The sequence below is a fragment of the Ambystoma mexicanum genome, chromosome 9, assembly GCF_040938575.1.
Source record: "Ambystoma mexicanum isolate Mex_15411 chromosome 9, UKY_AmexF1_1, whole genome shotgun sequence".
Lineage (NCBI taxonomy): Eukaryota > Metazoa > Chordata > Amphibia > Caudata > Ambystomatidae > Ambystoma > Ambystoma mexicanum.
In genome coordinates, this window is record NC_090931.1 from 783,062,913 (window position 1) to 783,085,442 (window position 22,530).

General features: G+C 46.7%; 1 protein-coding gene across 8 annotated transcripts in view; it reads right to left on the bottom strand.

Moving 5' to 3' along the window:
- Window positions 1-22,530, bottom strand: part of HECW2 (HECT, C2 and WW domain containing E3 ubiquitin protein ligase 2) — a 1,520,428-nt gene that overhangs the window by 1,337,578 nt on the left and 160,320 nt on the right. For all 8 annotated transcript variants that reach the window (XM_069615717.1, XM_069615714.1, XM_069615715.1 and 5 more), the window contains exon 2: window positions 4,090-4,156. The gene's annotated coding sequence lies outside the window, so the exon portion shown is untranslated. The remainder of the gene's footprint in view (window positions 1-4,089; window positions 4,157-22,530) is intronic.

Here is a 22,530-nt window from a genome sequence, read left to right on the forward strand (position 1 = left end):
AATACTAGGATCTTACAGTGGTCGAAGTGGGCGGGAGCGGTGCTCCTCTACTTCTTTTAATGAAGTTTTACTGTTCCTATACTTTTATTTTATAAAGAAACTGTTCCGGAACGGTTTTGTTTTAAAATAAAAGTGTAGGAAGAAGTTGAAACTCTCACTTTCAGTGCACTGCACTGGACATTCCCTTAAACAGCAGGTGCAAGTGTTTTGGGGTTTGTATTGTGCATGGGAGGGGGCGTGGCGATGGGGTGTGTGGGGAGCGGTGCAGACCAGTAGGGAACATATTTCCACTACTTCTTTTCGTACACTTTGACCACTGGGATCTTCTATTAACCTTTGCAAAGTGGGAGATCTTCTTTACATAACCACCATCTCCGTAGTATGTCGGGCCTTCTCTTTATCTTTAGTTGGGGACGTTGGAATTTGGATACCCCCTAAATTATAACGCTAACATTTGATAAGAGTAATTTTGCACAGTTCTTAATCCCAAGGTCCAGGTATCTATCATGACTAGATCTTGAACGGAAATACAACTGGAGTACTTGTGCATGTCTACTGTTGGTAGTAGCATGATGTTTACAGATGGTTACATGCAGTGCTTCATTTGTGGAGGTGTTTGCCAGGGTTCAGCCCTGGCACTAATTGTCTCAGACTCACTTTAATTATGAAGTGGTGATAGTCAGTGCATCCATCACCCACAATGAGCAGGTGCAAGCTGTAGTGTCACCCCAAATATGAGGACACTGTTGATGTAGGTGGTGGTAGCAGTGCTGGGGAACTGCCCACCCGCAGCGTCAGAGGAGTGTTACAAAATATTTTGGTCCTGGCACTGATTGTTTTCCAATAAGCACTGGCTAGATAGTAATCAAAAGAGACAAACAGAATGTGACCAGAGCACCAGCATGCTGCTACATACACATGATAAGCCCTGAAGTAGAGAAAGGAAAAACTAAAGTTTCAGCACTGGACATAAAAAAGTCCTGATGAAGGATCCACCATTTAAGAATCTGAAACCTTGCTCGAGACTCATATCGACATATCAATAGTGATACTGTCCTAATACACAAAGTTAAAACCGAAAAAAAAAGAAATTACAGACTACTAGCATGCTGTGTTCTCTGTTGTCCAGGTAAGTAGTTACTACTTTAGTGAGGCGCTGTAAAGAATGAAGCATCCACGTTAATAGACATTTTGCTACTCTTCCAATGAATATCGAATGGGAATTTGGACAAATTGTGCAAGCTTAAATGTAAGCTATATTGATTTTAGTTTGAGCTAGTTGCAGCGCATCAAATTAACCATAACTTAAAGACACTGAGCTTAAGAGGACTACATAGCAAATGGATGTATTTATAAAGGAATCGTACAAAAATGTCGACCTGGGAATTGTGATGGCCGAAAATGCCGACTTTTTTTTTTAACCTCCCCTTGCACCACATATATATGTGGGGGGCTTAGAGTATAATATTAATATGGGGGGGCTCTCCCCCGCATATATTTGTGGTGTAAAGAGTTTAAAAAAAGTCATCATTTTCAGCCGTCGCAGTGATCACATAGATCCTTTATAAATATTGCACGTTGAGCCTGTCACCTCAACCTGCTGTCTTGTCTTTCCCTATTTTAGCTCTATTGGTAACACCTGTTGGTGCTTGGAAGTGGCATTCTCGTGAGGTGGCACTCTACACAACTACCAAACAGTTAATACACCGCAGATAACCCGGAACCCTTCTACTTCTCAAGTGGAATCGAAAGCGGTGTTGCGTCAACTGTGCGCACCTCGGTAAGGAATCAGTTGAAGCAAACAAGAGATGCAAATAGAGAAAGAGTTGGGATGCAGGGGGTGGGAGACCTCGGGACCAAGGTCCTGCCTTTGGAGGTAAAAAGAGAATGCAATTCCAGCTAAAAGGTGTCCAAGAGAAAGAAGATGCGCCGCTTCGGAACCTGATGATCAGGAACCCGCTGCTTCTGCTGCAGACCAAATAGCAGCGTATGATTGACCACACGTGGCTCGCTCCAGAAGCCACGAAGACACTGCCTGCGTTCCATGCAAATGGCAAGTCCCCTTGGGTGAGGAGGGTACCACTACGGAAGAGGCCTCAAGCTCAGGATGGAAAGACCTTCCTGGAAAGGGCCAGTGGGGTTCTAGCAAGCAACGTGCGGCTGGAATGTGCCCCGTGGAGTGGCTCACTTAATGGACTGGGTGGTGCTCCAGTCAGGAGACTTTTATCCCCAAGGCGATTAGCCACTTGGTGCCAAGGACATGGACGTTCGCTCCATATGGAATACTCAGGGCGTGGGAATCCACATTCGCTCTGGCACCGCTCATTAAGGCACCCGGCACCGCAGCAGGAATCAAAGCCTCGAATGCACAGATTGGAATGTAATGGGACAGCAAGTACATGCATCAGACGCTATGCATAGCATATCTCCATTCAAAAGGCAACCAAGTAAGCCCTTTCTCTATGTTTCAGAACATAATAAATGCGCATTAGGGTTTAAGTCCCTGAAGCCAATACAAGTACAGAGACAGATTCTGATTGCACTCATGCATGCATTGCACATTTCAAGAACGAAGTACTTCCCCTGGAGACTTAAAGTTTTCCGCATATGCCCTCGTTGATACCCCTCCCACTCCCCACAGGCCCCTTCCCCAGGTGTTAATTTTGACCACCTAGCAGATGCCTCTCCCCATTCTCGGTCCATGGTTTGTACAAATGAACCCAAATGTACAAGTGAGAAAATAAACAAATCCTGCGAGGGCGAATTCCAAGATGGCGCTTATTTCTCACTGAAAGGCAGTGCTTTAAGTGGGCCGGGGCCTGCCGGGACCGGGCCCCGGCAGTCTCCAGAAAGTGGGGCTGAGCCGGGGCCCAGCCGGGGCCCCCCGTCCCACACAACATTGGCGGGATGCATTATCCCGCGGCGGCCGCAGCCGCGACGGGATATGCGCCCGTCATCATGTTGGCCAAGCTGACAGAAGTGCCAGCCAGCCACAGCGACGATGAGGCTGGCGGCACTTCTGTCAGTTAGTGTAACTCCCTCTGATGACCCCTCATCAGGGTCATCAGAGGAAGTTACTGTCCCTTTGTTTTCCCTCCCCAGGTCACTGACCCCCGGGGGCTCCGTGATCTAATATGCAGATTAAATCATGGAGCCCGCGGGTTCGCAGAGGGTGAAAGACGCCTCGGGCTCAGTGATAGCAGATAGATCACAAAGCCCGAGGTGCCTTTCTCCGTCGGCAAAGCTTTATAAAAGATGCCTTGAACTGTGTACGTTTCAAGCCATCTTTTGTAAAGGTAGAAATATTTCTATGTTTATAAAAGACGGCTTGAAACGTGCAGAATTCAAGGCATCTTTTATAAAGCTTTGTCGACGGACAAAGCCACCTTGCGGTTTGTTTTGTCCGTCATCAACGCTTTATAAAAGATGCCTTGAATTGTTTACGTGTCAAGCCATCTTTTAGAAACATAGAAACATGTTACAAATATCTATGTTTATAAAAGGTGGCTTGAAACGTACACAAACCATAGTAAGGTAAGCACACAAGTGTGCGTAACTTACTATGGTTTGTGCACTTTTCAAACCACCTTTTATAAACATAGAAATATGTAACATTGCTATGTTTATAAAATATGGCTTGAAAAGTACACACACCATAGTAGTACGCATACAAACATATAAATGCTCACATACATTTATATATTTGTTTGCGCACCTTACTATGATGTGTGCACTTTTAGGCCACGCCCACAATGAAAGCCACGCCCCCAAACGAGGGCCCCCCCCTCAATTTCTTACCCCACTTAAAGCACTGCTGAAAGGTACTCAATGTAATGCATGACATGAACGCATGTCGCAATGTAAGTGCAACCGAGGATTCTGGCAGTTGGTCTAAGATTCACAGTAATCAACACCCTCGCTTCCTCGGCAAACACAATTTACGAACAGATAAAGCGTGACCATGTCTCATAACGTCCACGTCAGTGAACAGCGAAAAGGTGCCCCAGGACGCTTTTCGACGCATAATTACAATGCTCTGATTTAATCCTTTGAAAAAAAACACATAGTAACTTGAAATCATATCCTTACCCTCCGCAATCATTTGCTTCATGACAATCATGTGTAGATCCGTCTTCTCTCAAAACATATGTTCCACCTGGAAAATAAACAAATAAAACCTTTTAATCATTTTCTAGTCACCTCAAACCTGAACCGTAGACAAATAAAAGATGGCTAGAGCGTGCAAAGGTTTTGAATATACATTGCTGTTTTTTTTAGTTTGCTTATTTACATAAAACGGTTTTGTAAGTGCTACATCTTGAATGTTGCTGTCCACCACCTAATCTATTTGAGACATGGTACCTGTCATGGTCTCTTTAAGATGGGCCGCGCGGTTACGTCAGCGCGCCTGGAGAATAAAAGGGGCATCACGCTGGTCACGAGTCAATACACGAGCGGAGGAGCCGGAAACAGTTAGCAACGTCTTCACAGTTGCAACGTCTTCGGGTCCATTTATTAAAGTGGGTCCTGGCCTAAAGATGTTGACCCCCAGGACCCCAACGGTATGGATGTATGTCTACAAGTAGCACACAACACGATGTGACACCTAATATTTTGGAGGATACGAATTGCTAGCAACAAATACAGACACAATACCAAGTTTTACAAACCTCACTCACTTTTCTATGGGTGTCTCTTATGAGTGTATCTTGAGGCAGGTTGGTGTTCAAAGACGTGTAGTCTTTACGTTGGGGTCTCAGTTGGAACACTTAATAAGACTATAATTACCACTGTGGTGGAGCCTACTGGCTGTTAACGGCCCTCAAGCCCTTAATAGCCAAACCATAGCGAGGGGCATTACCAGGCCATCTGTGCTATTACCAGCCAATACTCGTGCCACTCAGGTATTTATTACCATTAGAACACCACCAGCACACTGCCAGCTTTTTCTTTAGGAAAACAGATGTTTTTCGCAGCGGGGTGAGGGGGCCTGAAACATTCCCTTGAACAAATGCAACTCCAAAAGGCCAAAGAAAGAGAGGAGGGCGCTCTAGAATATGCCCCTTTTCTCTTTCCATGGCAGCCATGAAAAAAACTGAGATGTGGGTGGGAAAGAGTCCAAGAACTGACGTGGCAGGAACATTTATTTTGACTTATTTCTCCCTTTGGGGGAGCCAATGTGGGGAGTTGGGGTTATGCAGGGAGCAGGGAGAGGCAGAGGCTATGTGCAGCCCTCAGAATGCGGGCTATCGCCTGTGGAGCCAATTCCCAAGCAGTGGCTTGGATGCAAACGAGCAGTAGCCTCTATGCTATGGAGCTATGCATTTTGATCGGCACCTGCTCACTAGCTGAACTGTCCCACGGGTGCACATTGTTTTGCATAATGTTCAAGGGTGATCAAGTGATGCACAGTAGATACCAGCAACACAGACCATAACTCTTCTTTTCAGGACCAGAAACCTCCACTTGTTGACCTGGGGCGGCGCAAAATGTTTGTGAACCATTTAAAAGATGTCACTGACTCAGGTCAGTTATAGAAGAGCAGCTGACTTTCTACTCACAAAAGTACCTATGCAAATGAGATGCAGAGAACTAGCGTCAGAATCTAACATCAGCCTCCATTTTAAAGTTCCGAATAATCCATTGTCCCCTTTCCTCCATACTTGTGGTGGTATTCTGTGCTTCGGTACAGGACCAGCGCACTTTTTGATAGCATAAAAAAATATTGTCCTTTTATTTTTTTACCCCCGCCTTCATAAGCCCCACCCAGGGCATCACACTTTGCTCCTTTTCTATTGCCAAGGTTGGTAGACATATTAGGGAACTTTTTTAGAGGGGAAGGCGGGCGTGTGGAGGAAATGGAGGAAAGGGGACTATGGGCTAGTAGTACATTAGTGACTATGGTGAGTAACTTTGTTTTACTCCTACGTCCCGACCCCTTTCCTCATACTTGTGAGAGATTCACAAGCACTGACGTAGAAACTGGGTAGATGGAAAAGCCCACTTACTTATAGAGGTTCTCACTAAGCGTCTGCTCGTGAACCGAGGTCGAGGCAATAATGTTTACAAAATGCTGAGGGGGAGGCCAAAGTGGCTGCCTTAGCGATGGTTTCTCAAGGAACCTATTTTTTGAAAAGCTACTGCAGCAGTTTTGTCCCGCGCCAGGTGTGCCTGGATGCCCTTGGGGGTTTGAAGCCCCTGACCCGTGTAAGCTTCTGACAGGCAGGAGATTATTCAGCGGGAAATAGAGGCTTTCAAGACCTGTGATCTTTTGGATTCCAAAACGTGACACAAAGATGAGGTACTGAAGTCTTTAGTTCTTTTGAGCTAGAACTTGAGAACCCTCTGTGACGAATCCAGCGATGTCATCCCTTCTTCTCGAGGGAGAGCCCTTCTCATGTGGCCAGGGCGGTGTGGCCACAGTCCAAAAGTCTCCCTCTGGGTGGTGCACCATGGGAGGATCACATGGGGAGGGATACCCCATGTGGAATGAGGGACGACAGCCAAGGAGAGACAAGGTATAACCGTGGCAAATGGTGGTCAAATGAGCGAGGATGTTTTCCCGAAGCACACTGGTCTGGCAGAGCCACCACAGAACTCCTGAAGAGCAAAGAGCAGCAGAACACCACGTGTCCCCAAATTGCTGCACGGAGCAACAGGTGGAGAGGAAGCCCTCACAAAGCAGAAACAAGGTACGCAAGTGGGCAGAAAGGCTCCTGGGACCTGAAAAGCTGGTGGCAGTGGGAAAGGGATAACACATACCCCAAGCAGAGCAGAGGGAGAGAGGCCAGGAATACCCTGAGAACCGGATCTGGGACCCTCATACAGAGACTCTACAAACTCAAACCACATGTGGTAATACTTGGCAGGCGAGTGAACCAAGTTTACCAGAATGAAGATTTGCAGAAAACAGTTGAGTGCAGGACTCGCACCCACAAGTCAGTTATCGATCCTCATAAGTCACAGTATCTGGAGAAGGATAAACCAGGGTGACTGTGTATGAAGGAAAATTTCCTAACAGTAGTACTTGGCAAGCAAGTAAACAAAGTGTACTTGAAGACATACAGGAAGAAGGCAAGTTGAAGACTTGTATTCACTCATCAGTTCTTGATCTTTAGAGTCCCAGTACCTGGGTGAGGAGTGAAACAATTAACTGGGGGGAAGAGAAAATGGAAGCAACCATTAACTTGATACTAAGTGTGAACATTTAAGTTTCATAACCACAGTACCTGGAAGAGGAGTACCCAGGATGACTGTGAATACGGGAAGAAGGGAACTGGGGGAAGGCAAGCATTCCCTAAAAGGCTTTTGTCTACAAGTAAGCAGTTCAAAGAAGAAGAGAGTCATAGTACCTGGGAGAAACATAAACCACTTTAGCTGTGAAAGAAGAATAGAAACCAGGGGAAAGGAAACACTTCCTCTAACCTTTTGTGAACTGGGAAGCATAAGTAAAGAAGGGAAAGACTTTGACGATTGGAAGTTTGTTTTGTACATCATTTTGGAATTTTATTGTTAAAAGGAAATAGACAACCCTTTTTCAAGGGAAGGCTGTCCACTTCAACTGGAGACCGATTTTGTCAATCCATCAAAAGTCTATTGGAACTTCGTGCACTTTCTGCAACTTAGTAATGAGAGTTACATACTTTGAAGAAGAACATTCTTTCACTTTAGTTTTAGTTCTTAGTGTGAGGGCTAGACGTAGGGTTTGGACACAACGGAATACAGATATCATTTAGACATCCTGACAGACTTCTTAGACTATTATTTTGAGGCAGGGAAACCCCTCTTAGTGTTAGGGAAAGAAAGGCATTTCCCCAACCCCACTTCTGTGTTAAATAAAAGTCTATAACGAACCATGCCACCAGTGTCCCGATCTCTGACTTCTACACCTTTACACCTCCAAATGTCAAGGTTGCAGGACCCGCTCTGCGTTTGACGCCGGGTCTGGAAAAAACACTGATAAAGAAATAGACTGATTAATATAAAAGTCTGAAACAATTTTCGGTAGAAAGGGAGGGTTTGTGCGGAGCACTATATTTGGCCTCATTACGAGTTTGGAGGTAGTCATGCTGTTAATAATGGCATGGCTACCTCCAAACTCGGGTCTGGGTCCAGGTCTGGGTTCCCTGAATGGGGAATTACCGGGCCATTCCAACCTAGGAGGGCCCTGTATTTCCCATTCAGGGAAACCGGACCCGGACCATCCCCATTCCCATTCGAGCCCCCATAGGGCTCAATGGGAATGGGGATGATGCTAACAACGGGCCTGTTGACCAGACATCCAGAGCGGGTCTCGCGAGGGAACCTTTACCAGCGCCGTTAAATCCATTCCGCCAGGGTCGTAATGAGGCCCATTGTTTTTAAGGAATGCTAGAAAATGTTCTTCAATACAGGGAGCCTGCAGCTCCCCTATTGCTCTAGCCAAAGTAATGGCGACCATAAAGCAGTTTCAACTCCACTGTTGCCATGGGCTGAAAAGGTTTGTGACAAAGCACGTTGAGCACCACATTGAAGTCCCATTTAACATGAGACGGCTTGACAGGTGGAAAAAGGTGAGTGAAAAAGACCAGCAAAATGTTGTTTTATCATGGATTAGTTAGGGTAAACAAACATAAGTCAGTGTTAAGGTAATCACCAATAGTGGACAAGTATGTTCGACAGGAATGTACATGAATACTGGTAGATGCAAAGTCCAATATGAAAGAAAGGCTGCAATCTATTGAGGTGCGATGAGGATCACACTGTTTTTCTAGGCACTGTGAGAACCCTAGGGGTGTTCTCTCATTCAAACCCCAAAAGTCCTCTCTTCAGGTGGCCAGGGAAGGGCCATTGCTCTTGGACCCCACCACTGGGGCTGTACGAGCGATGGAGGGTCACCTGGGTAGAGGAATCCAGGGTTGTCTGAAGGTGGATACCCCAGATGAGACGCTGTATCCTAACAGGGCAATAGGAAAGAAGAAGGAAATCCCGGATGCCTTCATGGGCTATGTTGATTCCTATCCTGTCATTTGTGACCCAAAGGGGAGCAAGAAGACCCAAGCGACACAAGGGCAGAGTTCCTGTATTGAGATCCCTCCATCTTTTACCTGTCCGAGTCATGAACCTCCTTGAGGCTCCTGTCCCTATAATCACTTCGCAGACAAGATTAAAAGAGTGTCTTATGTGTCTTATGAACCAAGACCACACTCTGTAGGGGTGACTGGAACGCAATCTCCCCTACAAGAGTGTCTGAGGGGCAGATTGTGAGCCCCTGAACTCAGGCCCGCACAACCAGGAGGGACAGCTTGTCACTACGCTGCTGCTGGGTGAGTCTCTTGGAGAAAGAGAGATTGAGAGAGACTCAGAGCATGCGAATGACTGAAGCAAAGCGGGCAGAAGAAACTGTATGTGCAACAGAGCGAAAAAGAGGAAAGAAAAGGAAACTAGTAAAGAAAGCAGATTGAGAGAAAAGTAACAAGACTGCGAGAAAGTGAGACAAAGTCGGAAAGAAGAGCACGCAAGGGACACAAAGGAAAAGGACTACATTAAAGAGGGCGCAAGAGACCCAAAAAAGAGAGAAGGGTGCACGCACCCAGCAGAGTGGAAAAAGGTGCCAGTGGGCACGAAGAGGTAAAGAAAGTGCACTTTTGCACAGGGAAGCAAGGAGGAAGGTGCCACTGGGCACAAAGAGGTAAAGAAAGTGTAAGTGTGCAAGAGAAGGAAAGAAAGGTGCCAGTGAGCACAAGAAGGAAAGTCAAGAAAACATTGGAGTACAAGAAGGGGCACAGAAAGCCCCTGAAGGAAAAAGTAAAGAGAGGGAAAATCAGAGAAGGGTTAAGGCTTAGAGTGTTCGCACTTAGGGGGAGAAAATAACCTGGTGTTTTCAAAAGCCTCTGATACTAACCCTTTGAGAAAACTGTATATGAACAACAAGGTACACCCTGACAAACTGAACTTTTAAGCTCAAGAGGGGCTTGATCTTGGGGAAGGGAACCCGGAGAGGCCCCAGAAGTGGACTTGTGTTTGAACTTGAAAGAAGCCTAAGCTTGCACAAAGGAACCCTAAGAGGCCTATCAAGTGGAATCCTGTCTATTTTGTGTTACTGAAGGAACATAAGCTAGGGGAAGGGAACCCCAAGACATTAAAGACCTTGATATTGTTTGGACTATAGAGAAGGTCCTATGAACAGTCCCTTTTGATTGAAGTCATCCTTTTGAAGCTGTCCAACCTACCATTGGTGAGAAGATCACATGAACCCAATCCTAGTTTCCTATTTTGTTTGTTGAACCACCACCTTTTGCTTTTGAAAGACTTCCTAAATCTTTTTTGTCAAAGAGTGAGGGCAAGCATAGGTTTAGACACAGACAGATTTTTATTTTGGACTTCTAGACTTCAACAGCCCTTAGAAACATCAGTTAAGGGAATCATCCCTTTAGCGTTAGGGCCAGTTAGGCATTACACCAACCCAGAAACCTTAGAAATAAAGGGTTTGAAAACGTATCTTTGAGTCTGTGTCTCTCTTGATACCATGCCTGTCTCACAATACCAGTGTACTGACCTTGTAAGGAGGGTTTGCGCGTTGCTTGGATGATGCGCATATTTTCCTCTAAAAGACTGAGCTGTGCTACGGACCAACCTCAAGAACCTGGCTGCCAAGCTGAGGGATTGTGGGGAGGGAAGCCACACCCGTTAATCATTCTGGTGCATGAGATCAGGAATCTCAAGCAACTGGATCAGAGGATATACCGATAGATGTTTCAGCTCTGAGAACCAGAACCTGGCAGGCCACCAAGGAAATATGAAGACTAGAATTCAGTTGTGCGCTCCCCTCAGCTTCAAACAACGGATGGATTAAAGGGAGAGGTGGAAAGGCGAACGCTGACATCCTGTCCCACAAACTCTCCAGTGCATCCCCAAGGGAGCTCACACCAAGGCCTTCCCTGGAGGCATAAATCAGACGTTTGCTTTTGGAGAGTGTTGCAAACAAGTATACAGTCAGAGTCCCCCACTCGCCAAAGATCTGGGACAGAACATGAACGTTCAATTTACACTTGTGGTTTGCAGCGGACTGGTGACCGAGGGAGACGTCTGCTATGTTTTCTTGGCCCGGGATATGGACTGCCTGCAAACAAATACTGTTCTGCACTGCCCACTCTCAAATCTGAATGGGAAGGTCTACTAGAAGCAGAGATTTGGTCCCGCCCTGCTTGTTCACGTAGAACATTGCAACAGAGTTGTCTGTCCGAATCCAAACAACTTTGTTGGAAATAATACTGGGCGGAAAAACCTTCAAGGTAAGGAAGATGGCTAGAAATTTGAGGTAGTTCATATGGCGATCCCTGTCTAGAGCAGTTCATAGGTCAAAAAACCTCCAAGTAGCCCAACATCGCCCCCCAGCCGCGCAGGGAAGAATCTGTTGTTAATGTGACCTGAGGAGAGGAGTCCCAGAACAGCATCTGCAACGAAAGATTGGTGAAGTCCGACCACCAGCGGAGGTCGTCTGTCATTTCTGGAGACACTGGAATTAACTTAGAGCCTGGATCCATTGCCTAGGACCAGTTCTGCCTGAGGATTAACTGCGTGAGTCTCATGTTCAGCCTTGCCAGAGGGAGGGCTAAGACACAGGAGGTAATTAGCCCTAAGAGCCTCTGTAGCCACACGCTGATATGTGGGTGGATTTGCGGAAAAGGGAGCATGTCTGCACTAAATCCCTTATCCTGTCTTCAGTCAGAAAAACCCTGGCACTGAATGTGTTCAATCGAAAACCCAAGAAAATCAGGTACTGTCATTGAAGCTTTTCCCCAGTTCACTGAGAGTCCCAGATTGAACAGCAGCTGGAGTAGCAACTGCATGTGGACTATCATTGTAGATGGACAGTGACTCCTGAGGAGCCGGTCGGCCAAATACGGATAGACATGGACCGTGTAGAGCCTGAGGAACACTGCTATTACCGCCATCATCTTCGTGAAGACTCTTGGCGCACAGCTCAACCCCAACGGGAGGACTCGGTATTGAAAATGTTCACCTCCTACTGAAAATAGAAGGTATTTGCGGTGTTGGGGCCATCCTGGTATATGCAGGTGCACATCCTGAAGATCTACCACGCAGAGCCAATCGTCCCTCAAAGGGGAGGAGCGGATCTGCATGGGTGTGAGCATCTTGAATCCTTCCACTGGGATGTGAAGATTGAAATCGAACAGGTCCTAAATAGTGCTCAGGCCAGCAGGAATGGACTTCAGCCTTGTAAAAATGCGGGAATAAAAACCTGTGCCCTCTTCCGCCAGAAGGACTCGTTCTACTGTCCTCAAGTCCAGAATCCTCTGTACTTTGGCGTGAAGAGAGGGGGACTTTGTCTGCTGTAGAGGACAACGGAATGGAGGAATTGCCGGAAGGGGGAGGCAGAAACCCAAACGGGCCACCGATAGAACCCACATGTCCTTTGTGATGGTCTGCCACACTTCCAGGTGTAAGGAGATACGTCCCCTCCACCGGAGTTGCATGGGACCATTGGAAAACATTGGTTGGTATTTTGATCAGCGTAGAGGGTACTGAATCCAAAGTTGAAGGTCGTTGAGTGGGAGAAAAACCGGCCACACTGCCTTTGCTGCTTTTGTTGAGGACCGCTTGTGCAACGGTCCGGCTGAGGCATTTTGCGATCCTGAAACCCACAGAACCCCCAAAAGGATCTCGAGCGGAAACCCGACTTTGGGGATAAGAAGATCTTGAGGCTACCGGTTTAGCAACGATAGACAAAGATTTGGCTGATAACTTGCCAACCTTGGTTTTTGCCAACTCCTCATCCGTGGAACTGTGGAAAAGTTCCAAACCCTCAAATCGAAGATCTAAGACTGTCTGAGCCTCCTTTGAGACTTTGGTTGTGTGGAGCATGGCTGGCCGGAGACATCATTGCCAATCATAAGGCAGCACGCCAAAGTATCGACCTAATGAGCGGCAGCCTCTAGAAGATCCACGGCCAGAACTCTTGCCTGTAGAATGAATTGCTCAAACTCAGACAGCTCTTTCCATAATTTTGGATCAGCTACAGCAAGTACCGCCTCCATATTTGCCTGATGCAGCTGATGCGGTGCATTAGTGAAGACTTTCTTCCCCATGCCTTGAGAACTGTATCTTCCTTAGACGAAACCTGGGAGGCAGAGGAGAATGAAGAAGAAGACTTGCACTGGAAGGTCACTGCAGCGACTATGGTGGAAGAAGGAAGAGGGCATGTAGTAAGGGGAATCTCCTAAAATGCCTGTATTTTGTAATGGGCGTCAATCCATTTGTTTATGTGCAGGTCCATATGTTATTTATCCTACACCTTGCAGGCTTCTGCCAAAATGTCCTTTTGAAGAAAAAGGCTTGACCGCTCTTGTGACTTCAAAGTAAGGGCCCCTGCCTGCAGTGCTGCGGGATCCAGAGTAGGAATGCCCAGAAAAGCCATCAGATCCAGCACCCTATTGTGAAATGCCCTGATGGAGGATCCTCACTGTCTTTGTGGACATTACGCACATCATTTTTGGCAGTATCATCAGCAGGCGTTGAGGAAAGTGACACAGCGAGCGCAGGCTCAGGCTCCTTTAGCCCTGGAGGGGGCGGCAGGCGAGGAGGCATTTCCATTGGCCTGGGAGGAGACAGCAGAGGCGGCATCTCCTTTGGAGCAGGAGGCTCTGGTGTTCTGAAGAGGAAAATCTCCCTACATAGATACTTAAAGTATGCCTTCATAGGGTCAGAGTGCATCAGGTTCTGGAAACGAATGAAGAACGCCTCCTCTGAAGACTGTAATGAACGGTCACCGTTATTTGCATCTTCCCCATTCCCATTGAGCCCTATGGGGGCTCATTTGGGAATGGGGAAGAGCCTTGGTGAATGGGAATTACCGCCCTGCCAACCTTGGAATGGGGCGGTAATTCCGCCATCCACCAAGGCGCTGCCGGTCCGGGTACGGCGTCAACCAAGGCGTTAATAGCGCCATTGGTTAGCGCCGTACTCGGAATGAGGCCCAATCCCTTTACTATTTACATGGCAGAGATTAATGTGGTGGAGAGGGAGTAGACTGCAAGTAATTAGGGGCTGTGGGGACTATGGGCGATTGGGAGAGCCAAGAGCATAGGCTCCAGTGGTGTGGTGGGTGAGGGGAGTGAGTGCATAAGCAGGTGGGAGCCAGAGAGAGGGACGATGCAGGCATGGGAAAATGGTGGCTTGCGGAAGAGGCACTAATAATGAGCCTCAATAATAGTAGCTTTGTGACATTTGGTGAAGCAGTTCATGGGACTCCAAAAGCATATCCGTTAGACTTAGAGTATCAAAGCATGCAATCTAGGTTGCTTAGTGTGATCAAGCATGTCATTGCAAATGACAATGTGCTGCCGAGGTGGATTTTCTTGCAATCATTATAGAAATATTGTGTCTTTACTAAGTAGACAAACCCTCTTGCATTGAATGACGTAAGCACAAGCCGCTGTCATGGGGCCATCCTGCACATCACACATTTGAATCCCAGCCTGGATGATACAGCCCTTCATCCATCTAAGGTTGAGAAACTGATTACCATTAAACTGGATAATAACCACTATTATGGCAGTGCTTTGAGGAGGGGGGAAATCTGCATGCAGTGCTTAAAAAAAAACAGACACAGTAGAGGTGTTTTCATCTCCTCCATGATCAGTCTCCCCTACACTGCCTCCGGGCCTACCGTGCTCTTAGGGGCTGTCTCTGTCACCCCAAAGCCCCCTGCCTCCTGGCACTTACCAAGAGCTGCGCTGCCCTCATTACACTTCCCCCTCCCCGTTCCCCTTGCACTTTACGTTGTCGCATTTGCACAATCTGAATGAGACAAGGCCTAGTAAGATCGTCTGTCTTGTCCACCCTCTGTCTTTCCCCCTTGTCTTGTCGCGCCTCGAAGCACTTGTGTACAGGCGCGTTATACATGACATATATCATATCAGCCACTGCATTAACCTGAATACCATTGCTGGCAATAGTACTGTTCTGGGTGAAGACATCCCGGATAGCAAAGTCTGGAGTTCATATAACTGAGGTTCCATACGGCTGAGTGCCTTTACACAGAGCAGGAGGCCATACAGCATTGTAATCCATCCTTTTTGCTCCATTTCACAGATTTCTGCCGCTTGCATCTCCGAACTGATGTGATGTGCTATCCCACACATCAGATCATAGGGCATCATTGTGGGTAAACAGGCTTTTACAGTATCATTATCATCTATGTGTTTTGAAGATTTTTCCCTTTTTATGTGTGGGCAAGAGGAACATTGCACATGGAAGAACGCGTCTTGTTACACCATGACCCTATAAGCCTTACAAATGAACATGAATGTGATGATCACGTGGGGCTCCTTGACCCCCCTCCACTCAAGAGGGAAAATAATACTGACCCTTGGGAGACTACCCATAGCTTTCATTCCACTGATACCATCCAAGTCAGTACCAATGTGTCCCCTAAATTAACAATATCTGGGTGTTCTCGATTGACCCTTAGTTTTAAAGGAATGGGCATTAGGCAAACCCAATCTCTTACTCTTACTCTTTCAGGACCATTGGATCCATGCCTCAGGACACACAGATCCTCTCAATGACATTCTGAAAGCTCTGTCCTGTCCACCACATTATTCTTAACCCGCCAGCCATACCTGCGAGAGTCTAAAGATGGGCAGAGAGATGCACCGCCATGGGTCCCTAATGCACCTTGATGTGCGCCATACACATCCCATCTTCCCGGCTGCGTAATCCACTCTCCACTCATTCCCAAACCTGACCCCAATGTGGCTGCACCAATCCTAAAATAATGCCCTTTGGGCTCATCTGGATCATTTTCCATCAATGGAAGGGTATTCAATGCAACCACCAACACTTGAAAATGTTGCTCGTAATAACAGGCTTTCCAGCACAGACAATAGGATATATAAATCACTAGCGTGCTTCCACCAAGCTACAAAACCATTATATTAAAAAAAAGACAGTCACAAGGGGGCACGGATGGGGTGGTGTTCAAACAGTTAGGATGCATGCTGAGCAGTCGAAAAGCAGAGCTATGTGCACCTATCCACATGCACCTAATTTCCATAATATGAAATAAATCGTTTGGTATTTAGCTGACAGGGCTTATCAAGCTGAACATTTAAAATAAAGTCTCTAGGAGCTTCCATTCAGAATTTACAAGCAAATATGTGATTTCCATTGCAATTTCAATGGTGCATTTTCTTCTTATTTACAAAGTATTACATATATCCCAGATCCATACCTAACACAGCCACATGGTATGGTTCCTTGTGAAAGGCAGAGTTCTGGGCCATTTACAACTGGGGGAAACAGGTTTTGTTAATTTCTTTGAAGTGCAAATTAGTCAGGGCTCTTTACGACTCAGCCCTGCCTTCTGGTGAGATTACAGCCACTTCCTATCACTTAACTTTCAGTCTTGACCAGGGTCGGATTGGCCCCTTGGCCTTTCGGCCCATGGCTGGGCCGAAATCGTCCCTGGACAGTGGGGATCGGTTACTGGCCATGCCTGGGCCGGTTTGGAAAAATAAAATTTAAAAAATATATATTTTCTTTTCCCAACTTTTTTTTTTCGAAAAAGCCTTTCATCCTTCTTAGGTCGATAAATGAGTACCAGCACAGGTTGGGTGATATTTGGCCTCATTCCGAGTATGGTGGTAGCCATGGAGCAATTTGCTCCATGGCTGCCTCCCATACCGGTACCGCCTCCGGCTTGGTGCAATGGGGATTTACTGGTCCATTCCGAGGTTGGAGGGACCGGTAAGCCCCCATTGACAAAACCATTCCCCATTCCCATTTCAGCCCCCATAGGGCTTAATGGGAATGGGGAAGGAGCAAATAACAGTACCGAAAATTGCGATACCGTTATTGGCTCCAAAGTCCCTTAGCGGGTCCCGTCCTCAATGCCTGGTCCGACCAGGCATTAAAGGAGGGACCCGCTAAGGGACCTCAGAATAGGGTGCAAAGGCTTTACCGGCACCGGTGTCCTTACCGGTGCCGGTAATCCCTTTGTGCCCAACTCGGAATGAGGCCCATTGTATGCATATTTGTTCTATAAAAAAGAGCTTAAGTGTAAGTGCTATACAATAACTTATTATCATTTGGCCTTGGACGTCTGCTTGGATTCACAGTAGTTTAGTGTACTTAGAAACAATGCTATTTGATGCCACTTCCTGTTTTGTCACAGGGAAAAGGTTGTGTTTCATCGCTTCACGGGATGTCACTTTGGTGTGGGGTGAAATGACATCACTTCTGGTGATGTCATCAGAGGTCCAGGGCCACGAGGCCAGGGGTGGGCCACTTTTTTGAGGCCAGGGGTGGGCCACTTTTTTTTGGGTGACTGGGCATATTTCTTGTCCCAGTGTGACCCTGGTCTTGACACATTTTTATGTTTTTCCTCCTGGAAGCAGCTGGGCTGATGACAAGATCTCATTACATGTCAGAGGGACCAGTGTAGACCACCTTTCAGACCATTTTTAAAGATTTTAGCCTAGGATCAGAAACAGATGGACGTTGTACATGAGGGGCATATGTTTTTATTGCATTCAAACCCAGTTCCCAGAACAAAAACAAGTGTCAAAAATGTGTTACAGACCAGCCTCTGGGCCTGAGTGTCATTTCCTTCTCTGGAAGCAAGTCACCCCCTCAGTCCTGTTGGTGGTTTGCTCGGGTTTGTGGATTGAAATACCATATGTCTAGGCCCAAAGCTGGTGCTTGATTCACAAAATGTAACATTTTAAAGTCACATTTGTTTCATGTTGCAATTGTCATCTTAAACAGAACAATATTATAATTTTTTCTTTGTCATCAAATTCCTTTCAAAGGCTTTATATTTTTGATACTTCTATAGGTTTCTTTCTATACCACTGTTTCTCAGTCCTGTAAAGGGAAGCAGACACAATTCAAGGCCCACATAATTTGTTTGCCTTTCCTGTGACATGCTGTGCTTTTTATTTCAGATTAGACCGTTCTCCATTTTAATACACATTTGCTGGATTCTTTCTGTTACATAACCATTCATTTTTGTACTTTATCAAATAATGTTAAAAATATACCTTTATTGTAGATGGGCTGCTAATGTCGCACATTTCCCTGCACATGTAATTTTTCAGATGATGTGCGCAGGCTGCAGCTCACATGTTTGTTTTTAAAGTGGTGCTTTTCTTATTGCATACTTTTCATTAGTTTAAATGTCCATACAACACATAAAAATGTTATTGACAGGCAAACAGCCAATTGAGTAATCTCAAGGGAATAACCATTGACTGTCTTTAATACAGTTGTTGGTTATTGTGATCACTTTAAAAAAAAAACAGACAGAGAAGGAAACTTGATGTTGATGGATTTCTTTTTTAAAACAAGGTTGCACTGAATATTTCTACAGATTGCCTTTTGTGCCTGTGAAGAAAATGCTAACTGTAGGATTAAAATGCAATTCCAGATTTAGGTTAATTCTTTCTGGCTCTGATTGAATGCCCAGGAAAGGTCAATATTTTACAAAACTCTGCAAGTCAATTGGCTCCTAACCACTGCTTTCATTAAATTAGTTATATGCAGTGAGCAACGAAACAGGAAGCAAATATCTTCTTATTTACTTTTTGTTAACTATTTTGATAACCAGGCTAGTACATGTTTTTCCAGTGTTTTAAGCTAATAAAGGCAGCTTCTAATCGCTAGCATGTTATAAGAGTTGACACAATGGGCCTCATTCCGAGGTAGGCGGTTGCCATGGTGCTATTAGCACCATGGCTACCCCTTTACCGCATTCCGGGTCCGGGTTGTCGAAATAGGGATTTACCAGGTCATTCCAACCTTGGAGGACCCGGTAAGACCCCATTCCAAGAACCATTCCTCATTCCCATTCGAGCCCCCATAGGGCCCGTTATTAGCTCCCTGGTCCCTTAGCAGCTCCCGCTAAGGGCGCCTGCTAAAACCAGGCGCCCATAGCGGGACCCGCTAAAGGACCTCGGAATAGGGCGGTAAGGTTTTACCGGCACCAGTCTCCTTACCGGTGCCCGTTAACCCTTACCGCCCACCAGTGCCTTAAGTGGCACTACAAATCGAGCCGGGGCTCATCGAGGGGGCGTGGCCTAACAGCGGGGGCCTTGATGGCCCGTTAGGCCACGCCCCCTTGATGAGCCCCGGCTCAATGGGCTACTGGCACCCCTGCCAGGCAGCCTTTTGTAGAGATTAGCACCCTCTCCCCTATGGGGAAGAGGGTGCTGATCTCTGCATTTCTATTCTATAGGCTTGCCTGGCAGGGGACAGCGCCTCTCCTATTCAGCCTTAATGGTGGTGCTGCCCCTCGCCAGCTGGGGAGGGGCAGCGTCACCATCAAGGCTGAAAGGGTGAGGCCACTGGAAGTAGTGGCCTTTTTCCTAAAGACAAACTCCCGCGAATCCGCGGGAGCTTCAGTATTTAGAAAGCAAGGCCTCTGCTTTCAGCGGCCTCACGTTTTCTCCATAATGGTGGCGCCGGCCCACGTGCATCACTTGATTAAAGGGATGCCTCGTAGGTGCGGCGCCACCATTATGGCTGAAAGGCATTTTTTTCTGAAGCCTGAAGCTCTCGTACACGAGCGAGAGCTTCAGGCTGTAGAAAAAAATGCCTTTTCGTGTAGTGGCCGGGGCTGCCAGGGGAGATTAGTGGGCCCCGGCAGGGCCCTGGCTTAAAACGAAATTTCGGAGCCTGCCGGGGCCCAGCCCCGGCAGGCCCCGGCCCACTTAAAGCCCTGCCGCCCACCTCGTAATGAGGCCCAATGAGTTCCTCATCAGGACCAGGGAAATATACTTGCGAGGCATTGCAGAGCTCTGTCAGTCAAGTGCCTTTATTGTCACTGCAAGCGGCAGTTGTAGTCCTGTCGTAGAGGCAGGAACATGTTGCATTCATAAGGCCAGGAACAATCCTTGCACTGGCCCGGTCTCTTGCAAATTTGTTTATTTATTTGATTCATAAATTGCTAAGTCTACATCTGCAATATGCAACTGTGTTTTACTGATGTATGACCAGACATGCACAATCCTTAGGACCTACGTTCACAAACCATGGCATCCCTTATTATAGTCCATGCTCCTGATAGTTATCCATTGGTTATCAATGCCCATGTGGGTGCAGGGGTGTGATTCTGTGGAGGATGGCCTTTTCCCAGCTCTGCACAAATGTGGGTCCTGTAATGCAGGGATAGAAATGTAAATCTTTACAGTAATGTACATGTAGTCCCTAGTTACTGATGTTGGGGCAATTGAGAGGCAGACAAGAATGGAAAACCAGCATTGGCTAAGCCAACGTGTTTGGCCTTTGTTTAGGCATGAGCTAGGTATTTGTTAGGCACTGCACCTGGGAGAAAAAAAAGGGAATGCTTGGAAAATGCCCATCTAGTACCCATACACAAGCCAAAACTGTTTGCTTTGCCAATGCTTGTTTTCCTATGTCTGGACGAATTCCTTCAAGTTTCTGCTGTACTTAAAAGGGTTCTATGTTCATTCATGGACAGATGTTTTTTTATGGGTGTTTTTCCGAAATGTGTTTTCCTCAAAAAAACTAATTGAACATTTCTATTTTTATTTTTGGGGGATTCTTCCCAACCCCCGCCCCCCCTAATAACGTTACACTGTTCTCTACCCCCCTCCCAGACCTTATATACCCTTTCCCACAACCCTCTCTATTTGGCGATGTGTTTTTTCTAAAAAATAAAATTAGGCCAAAAAAAAATCGAACAAAACACTGTCGATGAATGAACATCACACCCTTAAAAGCATTTACTTTACCACTGAATATCTATCATCACTTATTTAGAGTGTGGGCGGGGGGAGGGGGCATACACCTTTCCCTTCAACCCTTGAATGTGCACAGCATTATATGGGCGTGCTAGCCTATATTTTGCCATAATCCCATTTAGAGAGAGGGACCACTAGGCCGGGCTGCTGCTGGACGCATTCTGAGACTGCATATCTCCCTGCCCTGCCTGCCATCCCTGAATAGTAAGAGACTGATCAATGGTTGCCTTGGTGATACGTCTAGCTGGCAGTGACATACCTGCAGACTGACTGGGGAGAACGCTAAGGAAATGTGAGAGTGAATGGATGGGCCGAGTGACAATGTGGGGTGGTAGATTGTGCATAGAAATGCCGAATGAAATCAATTTGACACCTACATATTTAACACATGTGGCGATGAGCGACTCCCCTTTCAGTCGGTATTGCCTTGCTCTGGCCCCCTTATGTCTGAGAGCTTAAATTGCCTCCGATTTCAGCAATGTAGATGTTGGCTTGACGTTCTACTGCCCAAACATGCTAGAAATACAGACAGGCCCTGAAGACAGAGGAAAGGTCAGTGTGGGCTGTAGATGTACGGTTGTGAAATGAGGGTTGAACGTGAAAACAAGCTCAACAAGCAGTGGCCTAGCCAATAGTTTTGGCTGTTGTGTGCCAAAACACTTTGAGTACATGTTTACAGACAAACATAGGTTGGGGTTATTTGTGAGGAAAAGCAGGTAGAGAGTGGGCACAGGTGGGGTGGATAAATGAATGCAAATGGGAGGAGTGATGCATGAGAGCAAGCAAAGATGGGTGAATTAATTGTTATGAGGACAGATGAATACGTGGAGTATGGTGCTGGAGGGCTGAATGAAAGATGTTGACGATAGATTCATGTTTAAGGGCACCTTATAGAGTGAGGATGTATGGACAGATAAATGCATAACTGTAATATGGATGAATGATTATTGAATAAGCATGTAAAGATAAACAAATGTGTATGTGGATGGGTGAATCAAAGACAATGTGCCTCATTACGACTCCGGCGGTAGCCGTGCCGGTAAAACCAACAGGCTGCCGCCAGACTCGTGATGAATTACCGCCACCTGTCTTGCCAGAATAACCGGGGCATGACAGCCCCGGCGGTCCGTTAAGTCGGGCAGCGGCAATTGTTACTCCCCATTCCCATTGAGTCCCATAGGACTTAATGGGAATGGGGAGGACGGACGCACCGGCACTGTACGCAACAGTGCTTCCATCAAAGTCTGCTGGTGGGTGCTGTTCCGCCCGCCAGGGTTAGACCTGGCGGGCAAAACGGCACCTGCAGCAGACTCAGTAGGCTAGTTACTGGCAACATTGTTTCCAGACCGGCAAACTTGTAATGAGGCCCAATATGAAGATGGTTGAATGACTGAGCATAAAGGCAGCAGCGTGAAGCCCACAGCAAGGCCGAAAGATGTGCCCTCGCTCTTAGCTGGGCAGCTCCCAGGGAGCTTGAGCATGTACCACGCAGCATGGAAGGAACCGAGAGGGAGGCATGTGCCAACTGATCGAAAGCCCAAAACACAACAGGATGAATCATGAATCTCGTTCAGCAGCCACCAGCTGGCCCTGTTTCTACAGTTACATTTGTGGGCAGAGGGATAGGAGTGATTCAGCTGTTCATTCTCCCAGCAACTCTTTCCTAGGATGGACACAGTTGGCACTGTTGGTGCCTACCCTCACAATATTGGAAACAGCTTGTAATGCTGGCAGAGGGGTGGGGCCTGAGAGGGCGGTGGCA